This window comes from Drosophila virilis, chromosome 3 (assembly GCF_030788295.1).
Source record: "Drosophila virilis strain 15010-1051.87 chromosome 3, Dvir_AGI_RSII-ME, whole genome shotgun sequence".
In the NCBI taxonomy this organism is placed as follows: domain Eukaryota; kingdom Metazoa; phylum Arthropoda; class Insecta; order Diptera; family Drosophilidae; genus Drosophila; species Drosophila virilis.
Window position 1 is genome coordinate 16,038,498 of NC_091545.1, and position 10,703 is coordinate 16,049,200.

General features: G+C 37.0%; 1 long non-coding RNA gene across 1 annotated transcript; it reads right to left on the reverse strand.

Moving 5' to 3' along the window:
• Positions 1 to 719: 719 nt before the first annotated feature.
• On the reverse strand, positions 720 to 2,014 carry LOC26531568 (uncharacterized). Its single transcript, XR_001450402.3, has 3 exons — positions 1,700 to 2,014; positions 1,317 to 1,615; positions 720 to 975 (listed from the first exon to the last, which is right to left on the reverse strand). It is a non-coding gene; the product is annotated as an uncharacterized lncRNA (long non-coding RNA).
• Positions 2,015 to 10,703: the final 8,689 nt, after the last annotated feature.

Sequence of the window (10,703 nt, forward strand, 5' to 3'; positions counted from 1 at the left end):
CATTTTTGTTGATTACAACATTGTTGCACATTGTTTGTCTCGTTGCTGTTGCTGTTATGCTGTGGCTGAACCACACCAACCAAGTGCACTTTCAATATTGAACCGAATTCGCCCACGTATCTCCACACCCCGCCCACCATCCCTTTACATAGCAACTATGCATTTTTCAAGCATTTTGCATACAAATTTTGGCCTGGCCAAAGGTATCGGATGCCGTAGATAGGGGCAGGGGCTGCTATATTGGATTTTAGATAGTTCAAATGTTTTTACTAAAGCATTATTTTAAGTTTTTTTTTTTTTTTTGCTGCCCCAAAGCTGAGATGAGAATGGTGGGATGAAAAAAATGGTTGCATTTCATTTAGAAATCGTTCACTCATGCGATATTGAAGTCATTTGCGGGTTGGTTAATGAAAATAACGATCATCTGAATTTTATTTAAGTTATTTTATTGAAATTGTACGAGTATTGAATTTGTTGTGTTTTTTTTCATTTTTATTTTAATACATGATTTGGGTATGGATTTAGCAAAAAAAAGTTATCAGCATTTAAAATCAATTTATTTATTGTTAACGCTTTTTATTAAACATGTTATTAATTATAATTACCAGCCGTAATCGATAGTTGGTTCTGTATAAATATGATATTTATTAGCTTTAATTTTAATAAATAATAAAAATGTTGAAAAAGTCCAAGAACAGGTTGCTCTCTTTTTTCTTCTATCAATAATGCATGTATTCGCAACACTTAAAAAATAACAACACAAAAATAAAATTGAATATATATATATTTGCCACGCCCATGGCAATCAACTGCGCCCAGTTGATTTGTCAAATCAGTTGTTGATTCTTGTACGCATCTACGCTTTCTTATTGTGTTGGCAACTTGTTGTGCAGTTTGTTGCTGTCTGTCAATTTGAATGCAGCGCGATTTCCGTTTCCGTTTCACAGACAAATGCAGCAATGCTAATGACTGTCCCTGTCGTTGTAGTTGTGAATTATGTGTGAAAGATAGCTAAATTATAGCACGCATGTGTATTGTTGCCACTCAATGCTGTCTATGCTACGCTAACTGCCGCTGCCTCCACCCACACACAAGCACCCACACCCATCCACACACACGCACACACACACAATGACCGACAACAATAACAAGAACAACAATAGCAGAAGCAGTAGCATAAACACAAACAACTTTGAATAGCTTCCACGCATTGTGCCGTCCTGTAAATTGCTGGCTCAATTATGTGACTAGCCCTGCCCCACGGATCTATTTTCTCCCTCCAGCGTACCCCACCTCTTGCTCTCAGCATACCATACCTCTTTTTGTGCCACCAGTTTATCAGCCAGCCGAGACACATGAATCAGTTGGGCCGCATCGGTACATTGGGACATCCATTTGCAGGCTCGTTGACGGGGTCCTGTTTGGCTGCCTTCTTGCTGGGAGCCTTGTTCAAACAGTGCGCCTGCACTTCATTGATTCTTCAATTGATTTATGCGTCTAAGCACCACGAGGCGGATGAGTTGCAAAGTCATCGCCTGCGCTGCATTGCGGCACCGAACAGTCAACAGATTTTGATTTAATCCATTTGGCGTGGCATGCCACAAACTGAGAGTGCCTGCAACGTGTGGATGGTCCAAAGTAGGGTATAAAAAATAGGGCTATTTAAATGTAAGTTTTAGCTTTAAGCTGCATTATTTACTTGCATACTATAGAAGTTGTATACAATTTTGTCTTCTTCAAGATATTTTCACCCAACACAAGCTTTCTTATTCCCCTCACACATCTGCCAAGCCGCAAGCAAAGGGTTTTTATTGTTCGGCTTGCTGAAAATTGCCGTTCTTTTATGTTTTTGTTTAAACAAATAATTGCGATTTGAGCTGCTTCAGTTGCATTTATGACGACTCTTGAACTGAATTAATTTCGAGTGCTTCTGTTGTTCATTTCAACTTTTTAATTAGAATAGCTTCCAAGTCCTGTTGTTTGAAGTATACTTAAAATGAAAATATCCTATACAATTATTTGTTAAAATTCTTGTATTTTTTGAGTTTGTTAAAGCCTACTTCAACTGTATATTTAAGAAAGTAGTGAGTGCAAATTAAATAGAATTAATAATAATAACCAACAGACAGATACAAATAAGAGTGTCATGCTTATTTCTGATATAAATCGAAATACTTTCAGCTAGCTGCATACAAAGAGAAAAGTTTTTGATATTTTTTATAAGCGGACGTACCAGTGTGTTATGCCCACAACTAGTTGCTGCCCCCAATTGATTCGCATGCTCCCACATTGTGGAACTGCACATGACAAGCTCAACATGAGCTCGTCGCAGTGGCAATTGCAATTATATGGCAAACTGTATTTGGCGTTCAAATCACTGCAGCACCACTCGAATGTGGAGGCATTGATGTTTTGGTATGATGGGCTATATTGGGGTTTGGTCAGCGCTGTTTGCTCTGTGCCCCCCCCGGTCTAGATTTTGGTGTTCAACTCGTTTCTGTTCATTCGCTTGAATAGCATGCATGAAATGTTTATTGCATTTCACAAGTGCTTTATAAAGCTGTGGCGATAACTGACGAATATTATTTTATTTGCCAAGGGGGCAAATAGATGAAGTAAAAATTGAATGCGCATCGTAACGAAATTATAAAGCGGCCATAAAGTTTCTTGGCAAAGTTGTTGGCTTTCAATTAAAGCAGCCAAGCAAAATTTGTGAGCGCAAAACTTTAACAATTTTGCAGCAGTCGTTGCAAGTCGCCAAGTTCAAGTCAGCATGAAAATCAATTGAAGCGTGAATTTGATTTAATTCACTAACTTTTTTCGGGGGCGTGGCCCGCTAGCCTGTTGGGCAAATTCTGCGACTTGGCATAAACTAACTTCCGTTGCAATGGCAGCCAACTGCAGCTGATGAATAAAACATGTATTTATGCGATAGTCAAGGGGTTGCCAACGAGACGAATTGTGCCCTGGTCTTGCCCCCAGCCAGCGGGTGGCGATCTCCAGTTGGCAAGTGGCACCATTCAGTCATCCAGCTGTGAGTGTCAAGTGTTTTTGGAATGCCTTTCCAGCTCGGCTACAAGTCTAATGGCATTTTAAGTAAATCACAAAATACATTCCCGTATTTATGCGTCTGTCTTTTTCCTCTTTAAGGTATTATGTTACTTTTTAAACACGTTTTGATCTTAGGGCTGCTGAAGATTGTATACTCTTGCAAAAAAAGTAGATACTCATATTTATTAGCATTTTTATACAAATACTCAATCATTTCATTTCAAGGATTTGGTATGCCGTTTTGTTTTAAAATCTCTTATAGCATAGGTAAGCTTATAGCGATATGATGAAGTGATCTGACTCTCGCGTATGCCTAATATGGTATGATCTAGACGACTCTCACATATGTAATCTCAGCAACAAATAACAATAAACAACTATGCTATGTTTAACTTAACCAAAAAAGCTTTAAGCCCGACAGACTGCGATAAATAGAAACAGAAACAGAGCGGCCGACAGACAGATGGACGGATAGATAATGTTATGTAAATGTATTACTCATATTATATTGAAATACTTTAAATACTCTATGCATTTTCTTGATTTGATTATGAATCTGCAGTTTAAGAGAATTTAGCATGAGATTATATAAGAAATAAGTGCCTGAGCTCTAAGTCCTCAGTCTTAATAAATATAAGCAGGAGTGTGATTGCCAAAACCTTATACAAACAAGATAGTGTTTCTCACATATTCACTCATCATCAAAAGTAATTTTCCAAGTCTGCTTAAAATGTTACACCAGAAGTCCACAGATAAAAAACCTCTTATTTGCCATTTCCATTGTTACGTGGCAGAAATTTGCCATAGAAAACTTAAATCACAATCCTCTGGCAAATTATGCAAAACTTAAGCGCTAAGCGCTGGTTGGTGACAGGACATAGGGCACAGGACACACCAGCGGCGAGTTAAGAACAGCCTGTTTTGAGGTTCATTTCATGGCCGCTAAGCCGTAACAACTGTCAAAAGCATTTGCCAAGTACAAAAACCCCAGCATACATAAATAAATAATTGTAAGCTACTTAGTGCGAGGAGTTAGCTGGGGTCAGCTGGGCGGCCCGTGGATTTGAGAAATGTTGAGATTCTCAGCATTGCTTTGCTTTTAAAGCATGCAAATGCGACGAGCTCGTGCGGCATGCCAGACGAAACTATTGGAACTGAAGTATAAATAAAGCCTTATATGCTAGCGGCCGAGCATGGACCGCGGCCACATATTAGTTGGAAAATTAATTAAATGTTGAGGCACAAAGCCACTAAACTGCAGAGCTTGAAAATCAATTCCGCCACGGACCACCATTCTGTAAGTTTTCCGAAAGCGTCGCCAGAAATTGCACTATTCGAGCTGGCGAAAACTTTTGAGAAACTGCGTTCCTTTAAAGTCTCGTCTTGGTTGTCTCGTTCTGGGCCTGTTTCAGCTGCAGTTGCTTCCTATTGTGTTCGCCTTTGTTCGCTATATTTATATTTTTCAGTCTAAAGACTCAACAACAAAAAAACAACAACAACAACATAGGCAACAATTAATCATTTTGACTTTTAATCTTTCATTTGTCCACAGCGTCGGCATCTTTATCGCGTCTCGGGCCTTGCCACGCCTCGCCTTATAGCCTTAACCCGTTTTGTTGTTGTTTGTGTCAAAAGTTTACATAAACCTCCGCATGTCAATCCCCCTTGCCTCTCTCTGTCTACAAACAAGAAAATGTCTTCTATCTATCCGTCTGGGGCATCCATCTAAGGCTCAGTTTGTTAAGTACGCTTTGGGTCGCTTAAGCAGACTTAATCGCATTATTACTTTTACGAGAGTTTTTCTCTATGATTTACGCTTCCCGAGTGCAGTACGCACAACTTTCCTTTTACCTCGCCCGATACCCGGTTTCTCATGGCTAAATTTGTTGGAAATGAAAACATCAGAAATGAACTTTTAAGTGCGGATTTTGTGGTCTGACATTGGGTACCAATGTGAGCGTTTTACTTTTGAATTCAAATTAGTCTGAGAATTTTTGCAAATGCGATAATACAGTAAAATGGCATTAGCTTAAAATATGTGTAAAATTTTGCATAATTCGGCGACTTAAGAGTTTCCAAAGCGCAGATAAAAACATATTGAGTTCTGTACATTAAAAATTAAAGCATGTTTATGCTACGTTATATTAAATATGAAAAGACAATTGACAACTGATTTAAGTTAACTTTTCTAGTATAAACAATAATACTTTTTTTTAGCCTGACGCTTGCAAGGCTTCCAAAGAGGATCCGCATTTTGAAGTACTTGAATTAATGGCAAAGTCTGTTAAGAACAGAATTGAGAGTTGAATAAATCAATACAAATAGCTTGCAAATAAATTAATGTTTTCAAAGAATAACGTTATTTAAATCAATATTAGCATATGATTTCTTTGAATTTATCAATCTTATTCTGTCTTTCAATATAACAAATATTTTAATATATTTGTTACAAAAATCATTTAGTTCTTCTGGTCAATGAAATCTAAAGAAATTCAACCTTTTGTTATAAGCAAATATAACAAGGAATTCTTAAGAAAAATTAAACGTTTTATTATAGTTAATCTTTATAGCTGTAAAATATGAAATATTTATTATAGACGCAGAAAAGTATGCAACGAAAATGTGAATTGCCTCAAAAGGACCAAAAGCCTTATACAGCTGCGTTCTTTGCATGAGCCATAACAGATTACCACACAATCTGTTGATGTTATAGACCATTACCCATGTGCAATAAAAATCAACACACTTTTACTGGTCATTTATAACTCAATTTCATTGGCCGCGCACACACACGAGAAATCAATTGAAAAATCACATTAACTGCACACGCAATTATTCCGATCATCATCGCCATTATCATCCCCATCATTCGCATCATCATCTTCAGCGTCATCATCATTCGCATCATCATATCCATCAGTTGAACAGCAATTGGTGTAAAGGGGCATAAAACTCATTACATAAACGTCCACAACAGACAAAAATCGCATTTGACAAATTATTATGACTCTTTATATTATGATGACTGCACGAATCCTTAAATGCTATTTCGATTTTATGCGCTGCTCATTTCAAAAAATGAAAACCATCCAGCCGAAACAATTTCCAAAGACGAGCCGCAAAAAGGGTACCAAATTCGGGAGTTGGGCTACTCGGTAATTGGGTATGTGTGTGTTGCTGTGCGCGTGTGTGTGTGTGTGTGTGTATTTGTGCGGCAATTTTCTGTCAAAGTGTTGAAGAGTTTGAGTGTCAAAAAGCGTGTGCATGTGTGTATGTGAATGTGAATGGAGGACTCCAAATGATAAATGACAGCAGCGCTGTTTTGCGGTTCACAAAAAGGGCAGCAAATTTTCAATGGGGGTGCGAAGAGATTTGAGCACATTTTGAATTGTGCGGCAAGCGTTAAGTGTCAAGCGCTAAAGCTGTCCAATTGTTAAATTTTCAATGACACTTGTCCTAAATGACATATTAACACTGGAATTACAACTAGCCCGCCACAATCAGTGCTGGCTACCGTCGAAACAATCTTGATCTTAGCTTCAAGGAAAAAAAGGAACGATAAACCAATTTTACGCAGTTCAAAGCTGAAATTGTGGAAACAACAATGGTATTTTAATATTTATTAAATTTAAATTAAAAATTGCAAATTAAAACATTTAAGCAAAAAAGATGTGGGCGTGTTCTCTGCGAAGCGCAGACAAAACAATTAAAATATTTTTAAACAATTTTCGACGCAATTAATCAACTCCACAACTCACTCAATTCGTCTCGTTCTCCGTCATTTTTTTTTTGGGGTTATTTGGAAGTTTTTCTTTTTTTTGTTTTTTTACTCCCCTTCCCACTGAATTTCAAGAGTAAAGCAATTACAAGCATTTAAAACCACAGTGGCGGCAAATTGAAAATGGAACAGACAAATTAAAGAAAAATACTATCAGGCCCAACGCAAAGCCAGAAATGGGTTCATAAGTATGCATTAAGCATATACATTGTTGTTTAAAATATTTAACAAAATACTCATGCACACAAGTACGACAGAGCTGACAGCAGGCCACAACCACAATCAAACAGACAGAAAAACAGGCAGAATGACAATCAGACGGACAGACGGACAATCAATAACAACAACAGATTTTTATCGTCATCAGGGCAGAGCTGAAAAGGCTTATGGGCTAAGTACATAAGATTAACTATTTTTAATGCTTTCATATCCGTTTTTAATGTGTTTTACTCAGTGCAAAAAGTATATACAGCGCAAGTGGGAGAGAGAGCAAGAAGTTGGGAATGAAAGGTTTTAGTATTGCAGTATAGAAAATAATGCAGCCTGCATACAAATATGTTAATAATAAATATATATTAAAAACTTAATGTTTATTTATGTAATATATTAGCACTTTCCGAACAACATAGTAGTACAACATAGAATCGTATATATTATTCAGTCACCCCATTTTTGTAGCTCTAACGGAAATTGTAATACTCATAACCAATCTAATTAATAGCTCATAATACATTTATCATGAGCAGCCACTCAAAATCAAACTCGTTCCTTATGACACCAACTAAGTGAAAACTCTGCCTTTATGACGCTTGCCCTTGTGGCGCGCTCGGACATCCGGAAGCTTCCGAAAACACTTCCGCCCTAAAAAAAAAAAAGGAAAATGAAAATGCCGTAAATCAACCGCAACACTTTAGACACTTCCTTCCGCAGCGTCTTTGCCTTTGACAGAAAGTCAAGGCTGGCCCATGGACTTGCAAAATAAGGGCAAATTCTAGGCAAAACGAGACCAGTAAAAACGGTTCGCATGTGATTTATTTTCTTATTAATTTCCGTTATTCACGCCGCAAACCATTTCCGCTACGTGGTCCAGTTAAGCTGACCAGACAGCAGCCACTGATTCCGCCCTCAGCCTCAGCCTTCAAATACACAAACAAGCAAGAAAATAAGAAAATTATGTAGAAAATTGTGAATACATTGAATACATTACGTACACTCCTCAGGCATCGCTGCCTTTGCCTAACAATCTAATTAATCAGCAATAATTCATAAAATTAGAGCTACACAACAACAACAACAACAGCTGCAACCGCTGTGCTGCTGATGCGTGGGCGTGGCTGTTGCCTCGTTTATTCTACACATAAATTATACTTGAAAAGTGCATAAATTAAAAAGCGCGTTGCGCATACGTCGTGTGGTCCTTGCTGATAGAGTGCTGAAAAGTTGGGTAGGGCGAATGGTGGGGGCAGGCAATAGATGAGGCTGTGCGCCTGGCTTGGCCAGCAAGTGGCGCCATTAATTGCATATTAATTTAGACAAATTTGTTGGCACTTTTATGTTCCACTAACAAAATACAAAAACAACAGCGGCGCATGGAGAAACGCTGGGAAAAGATTTTCTTACTTTAGTCTGTGCATTGGTTTTAAATTAGCAAATTGCTTGCTTCTCACGAAAATAATTTAAAAAGAATTTTAATAAAAAAGTGTTTCTTGAGTTAAATTGAGTTAAATAAATTGAATTGAATTGTGTGTAATAAATATATAATCTTGCCATACAGCTTTTCTTCATTGCCAGTTGTAGTAAGGGGTGTGTTGATGAATATTATATATTGAGTATACTCTCTTCTTTCTTTATCGTAGTCGTCATCGTTAGATACTTTAGTTTTCTCATCAAGAAAAACATGAGGTTCTATCATCAAAAGTTCTTATATTTTCTTATATTACGAACTACATGTTTTATTCATCGTTAGAATAAGTCATGCAGTAATCACAACTCTTGTTGAATAAACGAGTTATGAAAAAATGTTAAAATTCAAATTAATTTGAGCTTAATACTCATCTATCATCTACTGTGGCATATACTCAAAAATTCATTAATTACCTGTTGACAAATTTTGTGTTTATTTATTTTTATTCATGTCATTAATTTAGAACAGATGCAGAGTATATAAGCTTCGGTGTGTATTCTCTATGGGATTGTCCTTATTTTCTTGGCATCTTCAATAAATTTATTTAAAAATTTAACTTTACATTTTTCCACCGTGCAGCTTTCCCAAAATACAACTGCTTCTGTGTCTATTCGCTCTCGGTTGTCTTTACATCGTTACATGGGCTCAACAATTTGTCTTAACTTATAATTTAACTTTAACTTTAACTTTATAATTTAACTAAACTACAGCTTTTGCCAATTGTAGCTGTAAAGTAAATGGCTACGGCCTTTATTATATTTCGATTGTCTTTACTTTCGTGGCATGTTCTCAACAAATCATAAATTATTTGCTGTCAATTTTGTGTTTATATCAGGGGCGTATTAATTCAGCTGATGTCATTCATTTAGTTGCTTTAATTTGCTTGAGTTTAGCTTGAGATTCATCTGAAATATTAATTGAGCGACTCGGTGCGGTAACTTGATCAAGGACAATGGATAAAAGGAAGCTGCGTATATATGTTATTGTATTTGCTTGGAAAAGCATAAATCTTGTGCACAAACACAATTGATTTGCTTTATTAGCGACCACTTTGAGCAGCAACAACAATAATAAATGCTTCATTTATTGAAACAAAAACAACAACAAAATCACAAAAAAATAAATACGAACTTTACTCGAAGTGGATGATAAAATTCCAGGGATTGTTAATCTCAAAGAGCTTTGTTTTTGTTTATTTGCCGCACAATTTCACACATACATATGCGGGTATCTCTGCCTCTGTCTCTCTGTCTCTCTCTCTCTTGCTGTCTGCCCGTTGTGTTTTCTCTCGCTCGCTCTTAAACTGTATTTAGCTCATTTCCTTTTGCGTGAAGTGATTTACGAGTAATTCGCCATTTAACCTGTGGCTAAATTTGTAATTAGTCAAGTTTTGTGTGTGGCGCATGCATAAAATTTCCCTTTGCTGGGCTTAGCGAATTTTCTGTGGGCCTAAGTCTATTAATAATAAGCTGCGCGCGTGTGTGTTCGTATGTGTGAGGTTTTTATTATATACCATACACACATATTGCCTTGGCTTACTGACACTTACTTACATGGTAGCCCAGAGCTCTTCGGGCGCACATGTGACAAAAGCCAATTTCATTTAGTTGATGGCTGCGAAATGCTTGCATGAACCGCTAATTAATTTTGATGGGTGTGACAGGGGGTGCGGAAAGTGTTTAATGTGCGCCAGTGTTCGGTCGACAGGAAACATTTGCCCATGAGCCAATACTTCTAGAGAAGTAGTGTATAAATTAGAATTTCAAAAATATTCCGGGCTCATACCGATTCGATTTAAGACAAGCTTGTAGACCTCAAGTCCATGGTCAGATATCTTTTTCCTATAGATTCTATTTTTTTATAGTTTATAAAATTAATAGCTCTACTATATGCTAGGTTCAACTTCTTTTGAGTCCCCGAAGGTAAAAATTAAAGATCCTTACCTCATTCCTTTGGATGGTATTTAGTTTTCTTTGCTTTAATTGCGTAATTATTCTTATATATCTGTAAATGGTGGGACTTTAAAACATTATAGTTTCGTGCTGATATTTTCTATTTTAAAATGGGAATGTATTCTGTAGCTTATGAGGACCTCTGCTGTCGCATCTCGTTTTGGTCGTTTGTTAACCGCAAATGCCAGGTCAACACCTTTTGTGATACTATCGAGGTTCAATAAAATCAAATTGATTG